This window comes from Epinephelus fuscoguttatus, linkage group LG1 (assembly GCF_011397635.1).
Source record: "Epinephelus fuscoguttatus linkage group LG1, E.fuscoguttatus.final_Chr_v1".
In the NCBI taxonomy this organism is placed as follows: Eukaryota; Metazoa; Chordata; class Actinopteri; order Perciformes; family Serranidae; genus Epinephelus; species Epinephelus fuscoguttatus.
Window position 1 is genome coordinate 5,225,913 of NC_064752.1, and position 18,180 is coordinate 5,244,092.

An 18,180-nucleotide genomic window follows, 5' to 3' on the forward strand; every position below is an offset into this window, starting at 1 on the left:
CTCAAACACGATGTTGACTTACCTTAGAACAGATGTAGACATCATTGTTAATCTTATTCACGTTGAGTTGATGTTGTGGTCTAACGTTACCACACAACTTTATCCAAAGGAGACACTTTTCTCGGTTGAGATGTGGTTTAAAGTGTAAAAAATACACCTCGTTGCCCAGCCTCTCAGGATACCTTGTGTCGGAGTTGCATGTACCCCATGCACACCGTTTGACCATTTTTAAACTTCAAATCTCTGAAAAAGCTCATAAAACCGAACGTAACTGACTTTCTGTAATGCATTTCAATGAACGTCCAGGCAGAGAATGTCCGAGTGTATGGGAATGGCTATACGCACTGTGATTGGCTCATTGAGTTTGAGGGCGGGACTTAGCTATAGGTCAATTGCCTGTAGGTGTGAATGTGAGCGCAAATGGTTGTCTGTCTATGTCTGGGCCATGTTATAGTCTGGCGACCTGTCCAAGATGTACCCACCTCTCACCCACTGTCAGCTGGGATAGGCTCCAGCCCACCAGCCACCCCCAACAGGATAAGTGGTTATGAAAAATGAATGTACAACAGCTGGCGGAATGCTAGTTCAGAAGGGGTCTGCCCATTGGTCCGACAGCCCATTGATCCGACATCCCATTGTTCCGACCATATTATACCCATTGTTCCGAAATCATCATGATGCCCTGTGGTTAAGGTCTGGTTAGGTTTAGGCACAAAAACCACTTGGTTAGGGTCAGGAAAAGATCATGGTGTGGGTTAAAATGAAAAAGAAAGTGGCAAACACATAAGCCGTGAGCCTGCTTCACCTCAAGCCTTTCCCAGCTGACCCAGAGCCGGTCGCGGCGCACCATCAAGGCAGAAATACGCCCGCCAGGAGCCGTTCAGCACCGCGGAGAGCTCCCCACACAACCCGGACCCCAGAGTTAATAACAGGAGGTTATGGTGTTTCATTCTCTTCTCTCTATGGCACTTGTATCTCGACCAGTAGCCTGCTTTTGTTGCGTGTGCTGATCCTCTATGGTACACAAATACAGTATAGCCTAGTATAATCACATATTGGAACAACGGGACGTCGGACTAATGGGCTGTTGGACCAGTGACATGGACCCGTTCAGAATATCTTCTCCATCTTTTCCTCAATGTTAGCTGATGCTTACATTGGAAACCCTTGGCCTGGCTAGCTAGCAGCTAGCTAGAAGTCAACAGGAGGAGAGTTTACAGAGAATACAGGTTGATTTCCACATCCCAGTTAGTCACACACCATCACCATCTGAAGCCAAACACAAAAAGCACCACCAACACCTACAAAATGGACATAAGAGCCTCAATTCAGCACAAATTTAGTGGAGCTGACAGAGAGGCAACTGGAAGCGTCCGCACCTACATTGTGAGCTTATGGTGGCTACCACTAAACTCGCAACTAAATAGTTCTATATTACATATAAGGCTTTGTATATTTCTAGAACTGGGCACTGTAACTGTTAGCAAATGTTACTCAAACAGGAGGGGAAAAGCAACTTTGTTTGGGACTGTATTCATCAGCTGCTTATTAACCTCAAATTTCACTTGGCCTTGAGCTGTCATGCAACAGAATATAAAGCTCCCTCACTGGATTTATCCCTCAGCATTTGATATCTATTGTGTCTTTGTGCCGATGATTCAACCACAAGTCTTTCATGTGCATCCAAGTGTTGAAATGTTCCAACACACAGTCAGCTGACACTGTCTGCTGGACAAATAAACCTCTCGTCTTTACTTTCACCTGCCCTGAGCTGTGATGATTCATGGTGGTGAGTCACACTTTTAATGCACTGCAGGGATTTCCCCCCAAACACTAATCTCTCTCTTGTTTCTCATCTCAAGCAACTGTTGCATGTACACACAGATAAAGAAATGTTACAAGGCAGCATCTGTTACCACTGATGTTAGCATTTTGTTATGTGAGCACCAGTCTGGGTTTCATTCTCCTTCTCTGCTCTAATTTCAGCCTGCAGCATTATTAGTGAAGCAGTAAAGGGGGCACTCTGCTCATACACCTTTCCAACGTCGGAACTGGGAAGGCTATAGTAAACAGTTTGGGTAAATTTCCAAAACCTAATGTTCACGGCAAATTCACAGAGTGACTGGTCAGCTCTGCAGGGGTGAGGAAAAAGCCAGGGTCTGAGCTTCTCTCAAGCTCTCATTGTTCAGTGGTAACACTATTTCAACCCAATCGCCAGAATAAATGTTGCACACGTTTTGTTGTTTGCTGGCATCCTGGTGACATACCATCCACCGCCCCCCTCTACCTCCCAATGACAAAGTCAGCTTATGTCCTACGTCACTTCAGTAACATTGCTATGACACATATAAAATGTGCAAATGTAACGTATCTGTAGTTTGAAGAAATATACAATGCCAACATTTTCTTCTGGCGACTGGGCTGACCATTTCTGGCAGTTTTTGAGCGACCAAATGGTAAGGCTGGGTAGTGTTAAGAAAATTACATTACAAATACCAAAACCAGTACCCTTAAAGTGGTATCAATACCAATAGAGCACTTTGGTACCTTTTATTTCTACTTCATTTGATATCCATCATTTGGATGAAAGCATTCAGTTGCATACAATGCCATCAGACACCACAGCATGTCAGAGGCTTATGGTCACACTTTGGAATGTTTTGGTGGCATCTCAGCCTGCTTAACTGCCAGCTTTGTCAGATACAATGTCAAATACACTGTGCTTGACTTCATCACACCACAGACTGTATGGGTAGTAGCTGCTGCAGTATTGAGCTAATCACATCTTGTATTAAATTGAAGAACGCTTGTGGATTCGCTGCAAGCAAAACCATACAAATGGCCATTTTTCAGATCTGGGTACAAAAGAATCAAATGCAGGTATCATTTGACTGGAGAAGTTTTGTGAATACTTGGTGCTGGGTTATCTCCCTCAATAACGATAAAGATATCGAGTACCAATACCAAGCCTTAACATATGAGCAGCATGATGGCACTAGAGCAGTGGTTCCCAGCTAGTCGGTCGCAGCCCAAAAGTGGGTCACAAATGTGTCAAGACACACTTTATTTTTTTTTTAAGTCAAGTGAATTTCAGGCACACAGGTTTTATTTTGATGTGCTGCTTCCTGCTGTGGAGTGTGTGACAAACAGACAGCTACATGACAAAGACAACAAACTAGCTCGGTGACATGGCTGTTTACAGTATACCCAGTTATCAGTTATCAATCTACTTAGTAGTACACCCACCGGATCAAATACCTCAACACCACTAGAGCATCATAGTGTAACACGTAGGGGCACTGGCGGTGTTGGTGTTTGACAAGTTGGGAGTGAGAATGTGTTGAATAAACCAGTGTGAGCATGAAACACAAGGCAACAGTGTTTCTGGTTTTTCTGAACCAAACTTCAAAGCAACCTTCAGACTTCCTTATGATGTAATTAAAAAAGCCCACTACATGACTGAACCTTTCACCAAATCCTCCACAAATCTAAAAATGAATCTAAATCTAATTAAAGCTGTTGTTGTGTGTGTGTCTCTCTCTCTCTCACATTCTCTCTTCAAACCACGGAGGAAACATGTCAGATGTCATGGGGGAATTTTCAAGACTCTGCATTTGTTTTTCCACTCAAAGTGACAGGGTGGGACCTCCCCTCATCACTCTCATTTACATGCACTCAGTAACCCTGATTCTGCGAAGAAGCAGATAGAAGTATCAGCATGATCAAAGTGCAAAGTCAGCAGAAATCTGACCTCAAACACCTGAGTTTGTATGATTTTTTTCTGACTATCAGTGTAATCTCTGGAAGGACGTGTGGTGATAACGATAATACCAAGACACTGTTTTTAGTCAGACCCCTCAAATCTCCGCTACCAGCGTCCATGGTGGCAACACATAGTGAGGAGTATAGTGTCAACCCAAATGAGACCAAACCATCCACTTAACATATCATGAAAGATCATGGGTTTTTAGTCATACAGATGGTTTCACAATCTTTCAGACTGCAGTTGGTCTCTAATCATTTCTTCACACTATGAGAATCACCTTGCACGGACATGAAAGTGCAGTGATCTATGACAGAGAACATCATGTAAATAAGGCTGATTTGGAAACTCTTCCTTGACGATGTGTTCAGGGGCTTGTGGTAAAGTTGTAGGAACACAATGTATTTATTAATTTACAAACCTATAGTATGCTTTGAAAATCAAAAGGGAGGTCCCGATCATGCAGAAAGCATTTTAGCAGGTAGAGGCAGCTTTTTGTAATTGTTTTGAATAAGAATTAAGTTTTTTGCTTGTTTTTTTGCGTTGCTATGCACCTCGTGTTTCTGCACTATGGGCGTCTGCCGTTTCTGCTGGAGCGCTCTGATGTTAGGCTGAAAAAAACTTCAACTCAGAGCGGAAAAGCGCCCAACATCATCACTTTTTTTTCATTGTCCAATCGGTGGTCATAACAACAAGTTTACAATTGTTAAACAATGGAAGAGAAACTGGTGACAGTGGTCGCTGTATACTCAAAGCTGTATGACTTAACAAACCACTGTGACCACCATCTCAACTGAAAACAGCAGGCGTGGAAGCATATAAGCGCAGTACTTGAAATGGCCATCATCAAGGCGAAGGTCGTAGATTAACTGGTGGTACTCCCTATGATACACCCTCTTTTTTAGGGTCTCATGTACCCACACAGATCTGTGTTTCCCTGAGCCCAACAAATTATTTGCTGACAGCCTAACAACAACAACAACAACAACAACAACAACAAAAACTAGAAATAAGTTAGCTTTTGAGACCTCATTTAAAAACCAATCTTTCCCAAAATACAGCTGGTTTTGTGGTCTTTGTAATTTTAAATCTGGTGCTCATTTATTCATTCATTTTCCATAACAGCTTATCCTGTTAGGAGTTGCGGGAGAGCTGGAGCCTACCCCAGCTGACACTAGCCGTGAGGCAGGGTTCACCGTGGTCAGGTCCAAGTCCATAGGGACTTGGGTTGGGGACCGGTGGGTCGTCTATTCAAGTCCCCGTCCGGACCAAATATGGAGCGTGGACTGGTAGCTGGAGAGGTGCCAGTTCACCTCCTGGGCACTGCCGAGGTGCCCCTGAGCAAGGCACCGAACCCCCCAACCGTTCGGAGCGCCTGTCATGGACAGCCCACTCTGACATCTCTCCACCTAGTGCATGTATAGGTCCAGTTTGTGCATGTGTGTGTGTGTGTTTGGACCTGTGTGTAATTGACAAACAGAGTGCAAAATTGAATTTCCCCTCAAGGGATTAATAAAGTATATAAAATTAAAATTAAAAAAATATCACAGGGCTGATGCACAGAGACAGACAACCATTCACACTCACATTCACACCAATGGACAATTTAGAGTCACCAATTAACCTGCATGTCTTTGGACTGTGGGAGGAAGTTGGAGTACCTGGAGAAAACCCACGCTGACACAGGGAGAACATGCAAAGTCTGCACAGAAGGGCTCCCCCACCCTGGGGTTCAAATCAGGAATCTAATTTGTATTATATGGATTTTTATATCTATTTTTTTTTGTCTAATTTTATTTTTTTTAATCAAATATGAATATGGTCCATGTCTGACCCAGGTCTATGTCCAAAAAATACTTATTATACAGCATTCTGCCCTGTTATTAACCAAGGATACAATGAAAAAAGTCAACTTGTCTTTCGCACAATTTTATTTTTCTATGCACCTGTCTGCTAGCCTGGAGATCCAGACCCAAATCTAGAAAGATTTAGGGTCTGGCCATAAGTAATGCAAATGGCCCAACTTGAGGGGCGGCACCAAGCATGCATTTGAAAATATCACTGCACGCAATTGGATAACACTACAACCAATCAGAACAATACACGGGGTGACGTATCCAGAGCTTAGCTACCAGCGGAGCTAACTGGTAGATTAGACTCTTGCCGTATCCGGTCGGCAAAACAGCAAAAACGTTCTTCTTGCAAAGGAAAGACTCGAGCGCCGTCTTCTGTTCCTCTTTTAGAGAAAAAGCCAAGTCTAACTCGTTCATTGTAGCGGCCAAAGCCGTTTCAAACAAATGGTGTTCATCTGTAGCCATCTTGCAATGTTTACTGACTGATTCCGGACTTCGTCGTCACAGCGCTGTCGTCATCTGTTTAGCTCGCCTCTGGCCCGCCTATATCAGATACACCGATGTGATTTCTGCAGCTCGGCTCCAACGGCATGGGTAATGAGCATCATTAGTGATTGCCAGAGTGACTCGCTGAGCAAATTCAAATTGTGCTCTCGCGAGAACTCTGGATTTCCAGGGTACCTGTCTGCAGGTGTACATAAATAATTCTCACAATCTGAAACTCTCACTATATATTCTGTAAATAAGGACAAATATTTTTGTCAGAATTAAGTGTTAAAGTGTTAAAGTGTAACAAGCTGTGTGAACGTTGTTCCACTCACTCATGTCAGAGGTTTAGGAAGCAGACTCTGCGGAGTCTCCTGCACCTCCCAGCTATGATCCAACAACACCGAACCACAGCAGAGAGAATACGAATGTGTGAGAAACACAGTTATCTGCTTCCTAATGATGTGTCAATAGTTTCACTGAGACCAGTTTCACACATTGTAGGTGCAGTGGGGCTGGGTCAGTGAGGCAGAAGGTGGTGGTGGTGGTGGAGGGGTGTAGTTGGAATGAGGGCAAACAGGAGGCGTAAACAAGCCTCTAAACTATCAGGTGAAAACTTGCAGCCGCTGCGTCTGTCACATTTACACATGAACTCACCAGGGGCGTTTCTTGGGACTGAGAACATTGGGGGCTGAGCCCAGAACCTTATAGGGAAGTCTAGGGGATCCTACCTGGGAAAAAAGCTCTATGCTTTCTTGAGCCTTATTGCATCTTGTCTACAGCCAAATACTGCCAACATGTACTTCAAAATGTGTCAAAATAAAATTATATTATATTGATAGAAACAGGATGATGCACTTATAGATAACACAGGAATTAAAGCCAAAAAAATAAATATTTTGTAAATATTTTGACTGAAGCCAAGTCATATTCCCCCTCAATTTTTAAAAAATGTTAGAGGTTACATGATTTGCGATTTTTAGTTTGCTTTTATTTTTTAACACCAGACCATGTGAAAAAGTTGAGTGATGATGCCTACAGACTATATCAGGAGCCATATTTTCCCCAAAAAATGCACATTACATGAGTCAGTTTAATTTTTGGTATTTTATTTTTCCTTCCTTGCTAAAGTGGCACTCACTGGGCTCAATTATATTGTTTTAATTATGAAATACAAGAGATGGTAGTAAAGAGTTTAAATGTTGCAACAATATATGAGTAGCCTAATCAATAACAACATTGACAAATATCTACATGAATAACTGTATACATGCAGGCAAAATGAGATAGAGGTGCTCGGCAGCGCTCGGCAGCCCTTCGGAAGTCCTCGGGAGTTTTATTGTGAAAGCTCAGTTCTCACAATAAAAAGAAAAAGGCCAACACTTCAACCCACACAGCAATGTTAGAAGGACATAACAACAGTTACGTAGTTGTGTGCGGTATCTTTGGTAACTTATGTGAGAAAAATATCACTGAATTTGTGTGTGGGAAAAGTCGCCAGCCGTACCGAGCCTTCAGGGACTTTCAGCCCGCCTAAGAGCGTCTATCACCGGGGAGGACTGTCCCGCAGCTCCGCCTGCACGCCCCCCTAACACTACACATTTCACATAATTTTGAAGGAATAAACAGAATTTAAATTATTCATTTACCTGTTTCTGGTAAGGGCTCCCCGGAGACGTGAGCCTCAGCCGAGTCAGCCTCCTTGTTTTTGAAAAAACGTCTTATATCCATGATCTTTCGTGCTGTTGCTAAAACGTCTCCCTCCAGCGCACCAATGGTTTAGATACGGGAAGAGCCTGGTGACGCGAGGCTATCAGCCAATAAAACACGGATGCTTCATGCAACCCCTCTCTCTGATTAACCAGTCTCGACGTCATCCTGTGTTGCATTCACTGAAAATGGAAAACTACAACTTCTTTAGTGGCTCGTTAATGTACAGTTATCATTATTTCTTCTGAAGTTGAATTATCCGGGGCTTAAGAAAAAACGTTCGGGGCTAAAGCCCCGGATGCCCAGGCCAGGCGACGCCACTGGAACTCACTGTGACACTGTCACACACAAACTCCATTCATGGCATGCAGGCAGCGACGACCCACAGCTAATAACATTACGTCAAAGTTGGGGGCTCTGACATGTTCCCTAAAGTCAAACACCCCTTAATGCCTAGTTCACACTACAAAACTTTAGCTGTGATTTTCCACTTGCTGACAGTTTTTGGGGCTTCCCTGTAAACGCTCCAGATCAGAGGGGAAGTGGCGTTGGCTCTGTGCTCACAGATCTGTGCTCAAGCCAAAAGGCTTGCTGTTGCATTACAGATGCACCCCAGATATCTAGCAGGCTGCATATCCAGACCAGCCGGTGACCTTGTTGGCAAGCTTCACTTAATGAAAGCCAAGACACAGGTTGAGGATAGAGACAAGGACTGAGCGCTGCAACACTCCGAGGTATGTGTGTGTGCGTGTGTGTTTCAAGGGAGAGAGAAAGTGACAGAGAGTGGTGAAGAGCAGGTCGAAGGTGGACTTTAGCATAGAGCTTCTTTGTAAGTTATTGATAACCTGTGATATTTTGTAAGCACCTGCCCGACCTGACAAGACAGTGGGGATTCCTCCCGGTGAAAGATCTCGCAGTGTGTGACCTCTTGTCATCCGTCAGTTGTGTAGTGTGAAAACCACAACGGCTCCAAGAGTCGCGATTACAAGAAAGCAAGAAGTGTAGTGTGAACTCAGGTTGAGGTGTTTCTTCTCAGGCATTGTATCAAAAATACATTAACACCTTGACATCATGTCATTTGAGGACACTGGAGGAGCAGGGTCATTATTTCACTGGGGGTAGTTGCTGATGTGGAATAGTGGGAGATTCACATTTCTCATTTGAACTTGTTCAGTGTGTAACTGGACACTAAAGTACACAACATGGCCAAAACTATGTGGACACCCCATTCATTCCAAAACCAAAGATATTATTGCGTTGCTCCAACAGCCTCCACTCTTCCAGCTTCAGCATCTCAACCAGAGTTTTGCACCTGGCAGCAGGGATTTGCTCCCATTCAGCAACATTAGCATTAGTGATGTTGAATGGTCAGGTCTGGCTTGTGTTGGATGGAGTTGAGGTCAGGATGTGCAGACCAGTCAAGTTCTTCCACACAAACTGTGAAAAACCATTTTAAAATGGATGTGGCCTTATGCACGGGGGCACTGATAAGTTGTTGTATGCTGTAGCATTAAGACCTCCCTTCACTGGAATCAGAAAAAATATTTTTTTGAAGGGGGTTGTATGAGATACACATTCATAGTCAGTGTATTATCCACAGGAGATGGTGGTCAACGCACCCCCATTTTAGAGAAGCAGACAGAAGTCGGACAAGGAAGCTAAGCAATGTACTGCTGTAGATAGGAGCAGCAACAAGACACCTATGAAATCAATATCAGTTTAAGTGTATGCTATATTAGAACATATTTATACCTTACTGTCAGGCAATTATTTCTGAGGGGGAACTGAAACTTAGAGGCCAGACTCCATTGAGAAAAACAGTAATTTAACATTGCTGAAAACAGGAGCTGCTGGCCTACTGCTGCCTTTTGTTTGTGTTATTTCGTGGCTTTGGTGTTTATTAGGGCTTGTGCAGATTTAACAAAGTCACAAAATAATGTAAATAAATTAACTGATGGAGGCAGTCGTAGGCCAGCTGCTCTTGTTTTCAGTGAGCTAAAATTACTGTTTTTCTCAATGGAGTCTGGTGACTTTCACAAGAGCATAGATCGAGAACTGAATCCAATAACTGCTTCCCTACTGCAACGGGCAGTCTGATGGAAAAGTGAAGCAGTGAAAATACTCTCAATATAACATACACTTAAACTCTTACAGATGCTTTTAGACAAGACTTTTTTTTTAGATTGCAAATATACATTTTGTCGCTGCCCCCCATCCATAGCAGGACATTGCTTAAGCCTAGTTCACATTACACGATTTTCACCGCGATTTTGACGTCGCAGAGGATCTTGAGAGCCACCTTGGGTCGGAGGTGAGTCAGCAGATAGTCTGCTACGACGACTCCTCATGTGTGAACAAGCCTATGAGCAAGTCGCCCCCTCGCCTGCGACTGGGACTGGATATCTGGCATGCTAGAAAACTGGAGAAGTGTGACATGACTGACAAAGAGCATCAGCCAATGGGAGGCGGGATACGTCCCACATCAGCACGCAGGAGGACGGAAGAAATAAGAGGAGGACAAACGTCACCTTTCACTACATATATATATCCATCTAATAAGTTATTTAAATGATAGTCGCTTCTTTTGGGCTTGTTTCCATAGCCCTGGTTGCTTGTTTCTCTCCCAAATCTGGCAACACCGACAAGCCGGCAAGCAACAACAACGATGGTGGCGTCCACAGGATCACGGGGAGCGCGTTGTGTTTGGACCCAGGCCCTGGAGGCAGATCTGATTCAACACTGGAAAGAATATCCATGCCTTTACGATGTGTCGTCTCCAAGTTTGGTGACATCACCGCATTATCTGGGGCTCTGTCGGTGAGGGCTCGGTGGTGAAATCTTGTGGTGTGCACACACAGGTCGTAATGCAGTTGGCGAGACTCCCGCTGACAGAAACACACGTCGCCAGCTATGAACACTCAAAAGATTACGATAGTCTCTGTGACGCAAAATCAGGGTGAAAATAGTGTAATGTGAACTACGCTTTAGCTTCCTTGTCAACACTCCTGCCACTTCTCCAAACTGGGGGTGAGTCGACAAACATCCACTATGTGTAATACCCTTACGATGGATAAGTATCACATACAACACCACTTCGAAAAATCTGAATTGTTCCATTTAAAGATGTGATTGTGTAAGGTACATTTTATACAAAGACATGTAACACATGAAAACTGAAGCTCTAAAAACTGTCCCTTGGTCATTGTGAAGTGATCAATCAGACATTCATCAGACAGCGCTTCTAAGAGACAGCGTCTGCACAGAGCTGGGCACGATCAATACACTCAGTTCACTTACACATCACGTCTGAAGGTAATAATGATGACAGGCAGAATTAGTATCCGTCTGCTCTCTGTTGAAACTGATTTAAAATGAGAACTGCCAAATGCAACAATCGAATATTAATCCAGCAGGAATCATATTTGTGATATTTTGTCTGATTTTATTTTACTTTTATGTTCATTTGCCTGTGTCTGTTGTGCTCAAAATCAAACCTTTTCTCTCACATTTGGTGCTGCACCTTCAGAAAGTTCACTTTTCAAGACAGCCTCTTTAGAAAAAGCATCGTTAGTGAGTCTTTGTACATTAAGCTCCTTGTCTGCAGTTTGTGTGAAGCTTTTATACCTCAGAACAGGCTGGCAGCAAATTACATACATTTTCTCTACGTGAAACTAGTTTAACAAGAGCGACTGCACACAGAGAGACAAAGACAAACACACACACACGAACAAGCACACATTTACACTTTCTTGGCATCGCCGCAGGCTGCGCACACACAGTGCCAGCCAGCCAGCCCGGCTCTGGATCTCGTGCTTGTGACAGAGCTCTGATATAATAGCCTTATTATTTTAACATGACGTTCATAGCCAGTGACGTGCGAACAGGAAATGCATCGTCAGAGCTGGCTGGCAACCCTTGAGGGAGCTCCTGGCCAGGCACTAGAGCAAAGGGTTCTGGGTAATGGGTTACAGATGAGGGGAATGTAGGGCAGCTGCGTCAGCTTTGGAACAAGCGAGAAGGACAGTAGACTTACCGGCTGTTGAGTCACATCCAGGCTAAATGCAGATTTAACATCTCAGCGTGAACACATGATGATGAAGACGATGACTGAGAACAGCTGCCTCTCACTGACTGTTTGAATGATAAAGTGGAGAGATTTTATCACACATGAATTTTTCATACAGTAACAATGTTGTTCAGAAACAACTCAGAGGAAAAGTTGAACCCTCAGAAAAAGCTTTTTTTTTTTCCACAGAGCATCCATTATCTCACTCTTCATTGAGAGGAAATCAATATTTTAGATAACAGTGACTCTCATTTATCATTTTAGCCTGAAGGTCAACAGGAAATCTCAGAAGCTTGACAACAAATTTAAAGGTTTGTGTGAGTGGTTTGAACTTGAGTGACATGAGTCACATGTTACAAATTCTTCACCAAATGTCACTGTTGGTAACTTTTAGAAAAAATAATTTACATATTTGCTAAAACCATCATTATATCCAGACAGTAGTATACATGACACAGATAATCCTGTTACTCTGCTGTCAAACATTGCGGTCAAAATGCCAAAGTGGGCAGCACTGATCAAATATGAATCTAGAGTCTGTTACTGCATTGCCTATTTCTCACCTCAAATGCTTTCAGAAACATTATAGTGTACTGTTTAGCTGTGAAATGAGAACGTTTGCTCTCTCATTTTACAGCTTGACAATACTCTATAGCCCCTTTTACACTGCCAGATTTTCCACGAATGTTGGGCCATTTTGCCAGCAAGCTGCGAGCATTTAGACACACAGAGCCGGATTGGCGAGTTGATCCAAGGTGCCCAATTTTCCGCCTCGTAGGGTAGACATATTGGCGGAACCTATTTGATTTAAAAAGAACAAGGCCTTCCGCCACAGGAGGGGCTGTTGAAGACTTGTGGGAGGAGCTGTTGATGACGCCACACGTGCGACCGACTGGCGGTGGATAAACAGGAAACAGCTGATAGCAGGAATGAACAGCTAGTAGCAAGAGGGAAACACAAACCTGAAAGACACCGTAAAGATGAGCAACTGTGGAGACAAGGAATTGCGCGCCCTCCTTGTCCTCGCAAATGAAGAGGCCATTAACTGTCAGATGACGGGCACGGTGAAGGGGCTGACTTATGAGAGAATCACCGAAGGACTGACCAGCCGCGGCTTCCCTCCCACATCACTGTTTACGTCACACGCTGAGCTACACATTTTGTTACTTGCTCACACCCCCCATTGCCCCGACAAAGGCGCATTCTGTATGAACAAAAGTAGGTAGGCGGCATTTTGCTGCACTCTCCGATTTTGTTTTTATACTGCCAATTCTGAAAAAAGACTGATTGGGCTTTTCTGCAAATTTGCACAATTCCTGTTTTAAAAGGGCTTAAGATATACCTATTAAATGGTGTAATTACTATAAAAGTAATATATTATATATTACTTGTTACTTTTAAAAAGAGTAATGTCTTATTTTACTGAATTACTCCCTGGAGAAAGTCATTTCTGGGCTAGCCATAGCAAAGTCCAGAGGGACTGGGGTTGAGAAACGAAGGGTTACTGGCTCAAGTCCTTATCCAGACCAAATATGCATTGTGGACTAGTAGCTGGAGAGTGCCAGTTGGCCTCCCGGGCACTGCCGAGGTGCCCTCAAACATAACACCGAACTCCGAAACCCCGTGCTGCTGGAGGCGTCTGTCCAAGGCAGCCCCCTCACTCTGACATTTGATTCTCTGCTTGTTGCATTACTTTTGCATCACTCTGCAACATAATCTGAGATACTCTGTCACGTAATTGCAAGTTAAAAATACCAGAATGTTAAACCTTACATAAGCCCATGTATCAGCTCTAAACAAGGATCAGGAGACTCAAGATGAAACTGCAACAGGCTACAACTGCCTCAAAATAAAAAAAAAAGGATCAGTGTCATATGAACTGCATTTAATGTGCCAAACACACTCAAACAAACTCACTCAAATCACTGGCTCATGAAACCACAGCTTCATAGTAGACCAGTCCAGCTTATTTGAGATGTTTATCCCTGAAGCAGTGGTTTTACCTCATGAGGAATGAGCACAAGACTGCCCAGACAAAGAGCCTCTCCGCGGGCGCACTCCATGGCGTCACTATTGTCAGCACGTGATTATTTTTTTTTTCCAAACTTTTCAAAGTAAGTAACAACAAAATTGTTTGATTTTTAACTGTGCTGTGATTACTTAAAATTGGAACACTGAGTATATTCAGACCCAATTTTTACTGTTTGGGACATTGTGGGCATAACAAAATCTTGCACCTGATAGGGTTGCCAGATCACCAATTTTACTGTTTTATGTTGTATCTTTTAGATATGACTCACATCAGAAAAATGGCATTTACAAGACAAAGATGTTTCCAATGCCAGCGCAACTGTTCAATAAGTTTGCTGCTTCAAATGTCGCAAATATTTTGTACAATGCAAACATTTCTCAAGGTGTGAGCATGGTTAGCTGTTCAGATCTTTGGCATGTTCTACCTGCATTTGTTTAGCTATGCAGGGTTATTGCAGAGATGGCTAATTATTAGCAGCTAAATGGGCAAAATTACTCATGTCAGCCTCGAAGTTGCAATGTGGAGTCACAGATGTACATATATATATACTCTATAAATATACTGCTACTATAACAGCATAAACAAAGAGGTGGAAAAATGGCTGTAAATAGTAATGATATGGTCAATTCAGCTAATCAGGAGGGAGCTCTACATTGTTTGTATGTAGAGTAATGTAGGCTATCTTCCATTTGTCAGGACTAGCAGTTGGGGAAATCAATTTGCTCCAAAACCAACACGTTTTTTTTTTCCCTTTTTATTCTGCTGACATGGTGTGAATACAAATAAGCGCTAACTGCACACACAAAAGTGTGTGTTTTGCCATATTGTGGATCATTTCTGTTAAACATCTGCATTTACGTAGCGACGTGAAGCTAAATGCCAACAGCTAGCAGCAATTTTATCCTATGTTTGTAGCCATATTTTGTCATATTGCGTCTGAAATTTGATGGTCTGGAACGTATTGAGCGTACTGGTGGTCCATGGAGATTTTAATTATGTCAGTGTACTGGTTTGAGTGGTTTATAGGGACATTTTGACAAATTTGGACACATTCATTTTTTGCCACAACTCACTGGAATCTAACGTAACTGCTGTTAACGCAGCTCACTACAGCTGCATTCCTGCAGGAATGCTTCAGAGCCATTTTTCCATTTATGACTTGTGTGTGTGTATGTGTGTGTGTGTGTGTGTGTGTGTTGTATTGTGGCTCAGTGTCTGTATTCATAATGTGGTTTGGACCGAGCTGTGTTATAACCGTCTCTCTGAGCTCTGTCATTATTTCCTGCACTGTAGGAAAAATAAAAAAGGGATGAACTTTAGCCTCATTGCTTTTTTTTCTATCTCTCACTCTTCATTTTCTCTGTTCCTTACTTTTTTTCCCTCTCCATCCTCTCCATTTTTCCTCACCTCTGTCTCATTTGTTTCCTCTCTCTTGAATTCTTTTTCCATCTCTCCATTCTCTCTCTCTCCCTTTAAGTCGTGATGTGGCGGATCAGAATGAATGAGTCAGAATATTTGGGTCACTGAACCACATGAGAAGCAAACACAGTCAGCTACTGTACAACGCCCACACACACACACACACAAATATACACACACTAGGCTTGGTCTGTTATAGTTTGAATTAAAAGTGACACTCCACCCTCCACTCCACTGCCCTGTGGCTTTGGAAAAGGTTTTTAGTTTCCTCTTTCATAGAAAGCGGCAGTCATGCTCAACTTATGTCACTTACCATAAGTTCCAATAAAGTTATCACGGCAGAAAAAAGCATCAAGACAAAAAGAAAGTGAAGCCATTTATCGCTCTAGTCTATTGATTAGCCCACTGGTTATGACATATGTCTCAGTATTTCCTTAAAATAACTGTAGTTTCTCGCAAACAATGAACATATGGGGACTATTGATCCGGATTGATCCACATTAGTTGCTGTAGGGAGTGTTTGTGGCAGCAGGATGGTGTGTGTGGCACTGAGTCAAAATAAACTACAGTGTGTGTGTTTATGGTGATGAAGGATCATGCAACCCAGTGCAACAGTGTGGCTGACTCATATTGGAGGGGGGGGGGGTAAATGGCAATGTTGGTCAGTCAGACATTTCTCACCTCTGACTAACATAAACTTGTATGACTCAGTTATACTAAGGCAGCATGGGAAGAAGCAGTAAGGGTAAAAACGAATAGCCTGTAAATAAGAAATGTAAACACAGATGAACCAGCCCGTTCTCGTTCCCAGGTTGTCAAATAAAAATGCTTTGTCACGGCCCTTGATGTGCGATACCGATGCTAAAGGCACCCTTCAGTGTGTTCATGAGATACATCAGTCTTTCAACTCCAAAGTAAAACCATTCTCTGCAATACTTGACGCTGAGAGCAACTGATGTGGTTCAAAGAGTGAGAAAGTTCACATAAAGCGGGAGAAGGGTAGGTGGATGGGTCAAACAAAACAGGACTTTCATCCAGGAGACCACAGTTCCTGTCCTGTTTGAAACCAAAAGTCAATGTTGTTTTGACGCAACATTACGTAATTTTAAATTATAACCGATAAATAGAGCCCATTATATGAAGCAGAACGGTGCTGCAGTGGTTAGTATTGCAGCCTAACAACAAGAGGGTTGGGGAAGCCCTTCTGTGCAGAGTTTGCATGTTCTCCCTGTGTCAGCGTGGGTTTTTTCTGGGTACTCCAGCTTCCTCCCACAGCTTCCTCCCACAGTCCAAAGACATGCAAGTTAACTGGTGACTCTGAATTGTACGTAGGTGTGAATGTGAGTGTGAATGGTAGTCTGTCTCTATGTGTCAGCCCTGTGATAGTCTGGTGACCTGTCCAGGGTGAACCCTGCCTCTCGCCCAGTGTCAGCTGGGATAGGCTCCAGCCCCTGCGTCCCCTAACAGGACAAGTGGTTACAGAAAATGAATGAATGAATGAATGAATGAATGAATACAAAGCCAAGTTGCTCTCACTGACTGATAAGAGCAGCATCTACATACACACCTTGACACAGTGGGTGGCGCTACCGTTTGGAGTTGGTTTACAAGCTGCCAGATAACACGGAGAGCGTGGCAGACTTACTAGAGAACAAAACATGTCGCCGTCTGTGTGAACGTCTTTAACAGTTTCAGCGGACGACAACACGATTGCACCGAGTGTCTGATCCCGACAGCCTGACTTCCCACTAGTTTAGCAAGGAACGTCTTCGGGGCTGCTTTTCTATTGACAAATGATCAGTGTCTGCCCGGTTAGCATAAGCTAACACAGCAGCATCGGCTCAGCAGTAGTCTCCTAGTGTCTCGGCGGGGAAGCAGAGGAACTTTACTTTCTGTTTTGAATATTTGTGTATAACATGTTGACATGCCTTCTTAGGCAAAGTGCTCTGTAAAAAACAAAATATGTTTATAAAGTTTTTTGATAACTGAAAACAAAATGTGATAATGTCAGAGCTACGGAATATTAAATCATCCACCTTTGCTCACTACATCTTAGCCTTTCTTACCCTCAAGCATGCACAACCTACAGGTTATTAACTTCTTTTTAAATACCAAAATGTGAAATTATCGGTTATTGTATAGGTATCGGCTGAAAAAAATCCATGTCTGACAAAGTGTCAGTATTTGACCACCTGGAAACGAAAACATGTTGGATGAACGCCTGCCACTGATGCCAGGTTTTATCAGAGCTCCACCTCTTCACCTCCTTCCAACAACTACATGTTTTTAATAGAGTGTGTAGGAAAACACACGCTGAGATAATGCGTGTATGTTTGTGTATTTAGGACATGTACTATCAGGCCTCTCCCTGCACTCTTTCATAAAACAACAAACCTAATCTGTCACTCACTGATGAAAAGGCTTTTATGGCATCTGACCCGATCTGTTAGCTGCTATCTGACGCACCTGACAGTCACATCTTTCTTGCCTTGACCTACATAGCTCTACACACACACACACACACACACACACACACGCACACTTCACAGTTATCGTTATATTACTGTGTAACACTTTGCTGACTGACATTCTTTCCCAGACCCTAAAATAAACTCATCCTAACCTCCATCCACACAAACAACAACTGTCCTTTTCTACTTTTCTGTTCCTTTGTGAACATTTAAAACGTTTAATTCCAAAATACAGCACTTGTCAACCTGTCAAGTCTCCATTTAAAGGACATTTCCAACATGTTTTTTATTCATCTTTTTCCCTGTTTAACCCTTTAACATTAATTCTGACTGCTTTTACATGAATGAAAGATGATTACAGACTCAGTAACGTTGCTCAT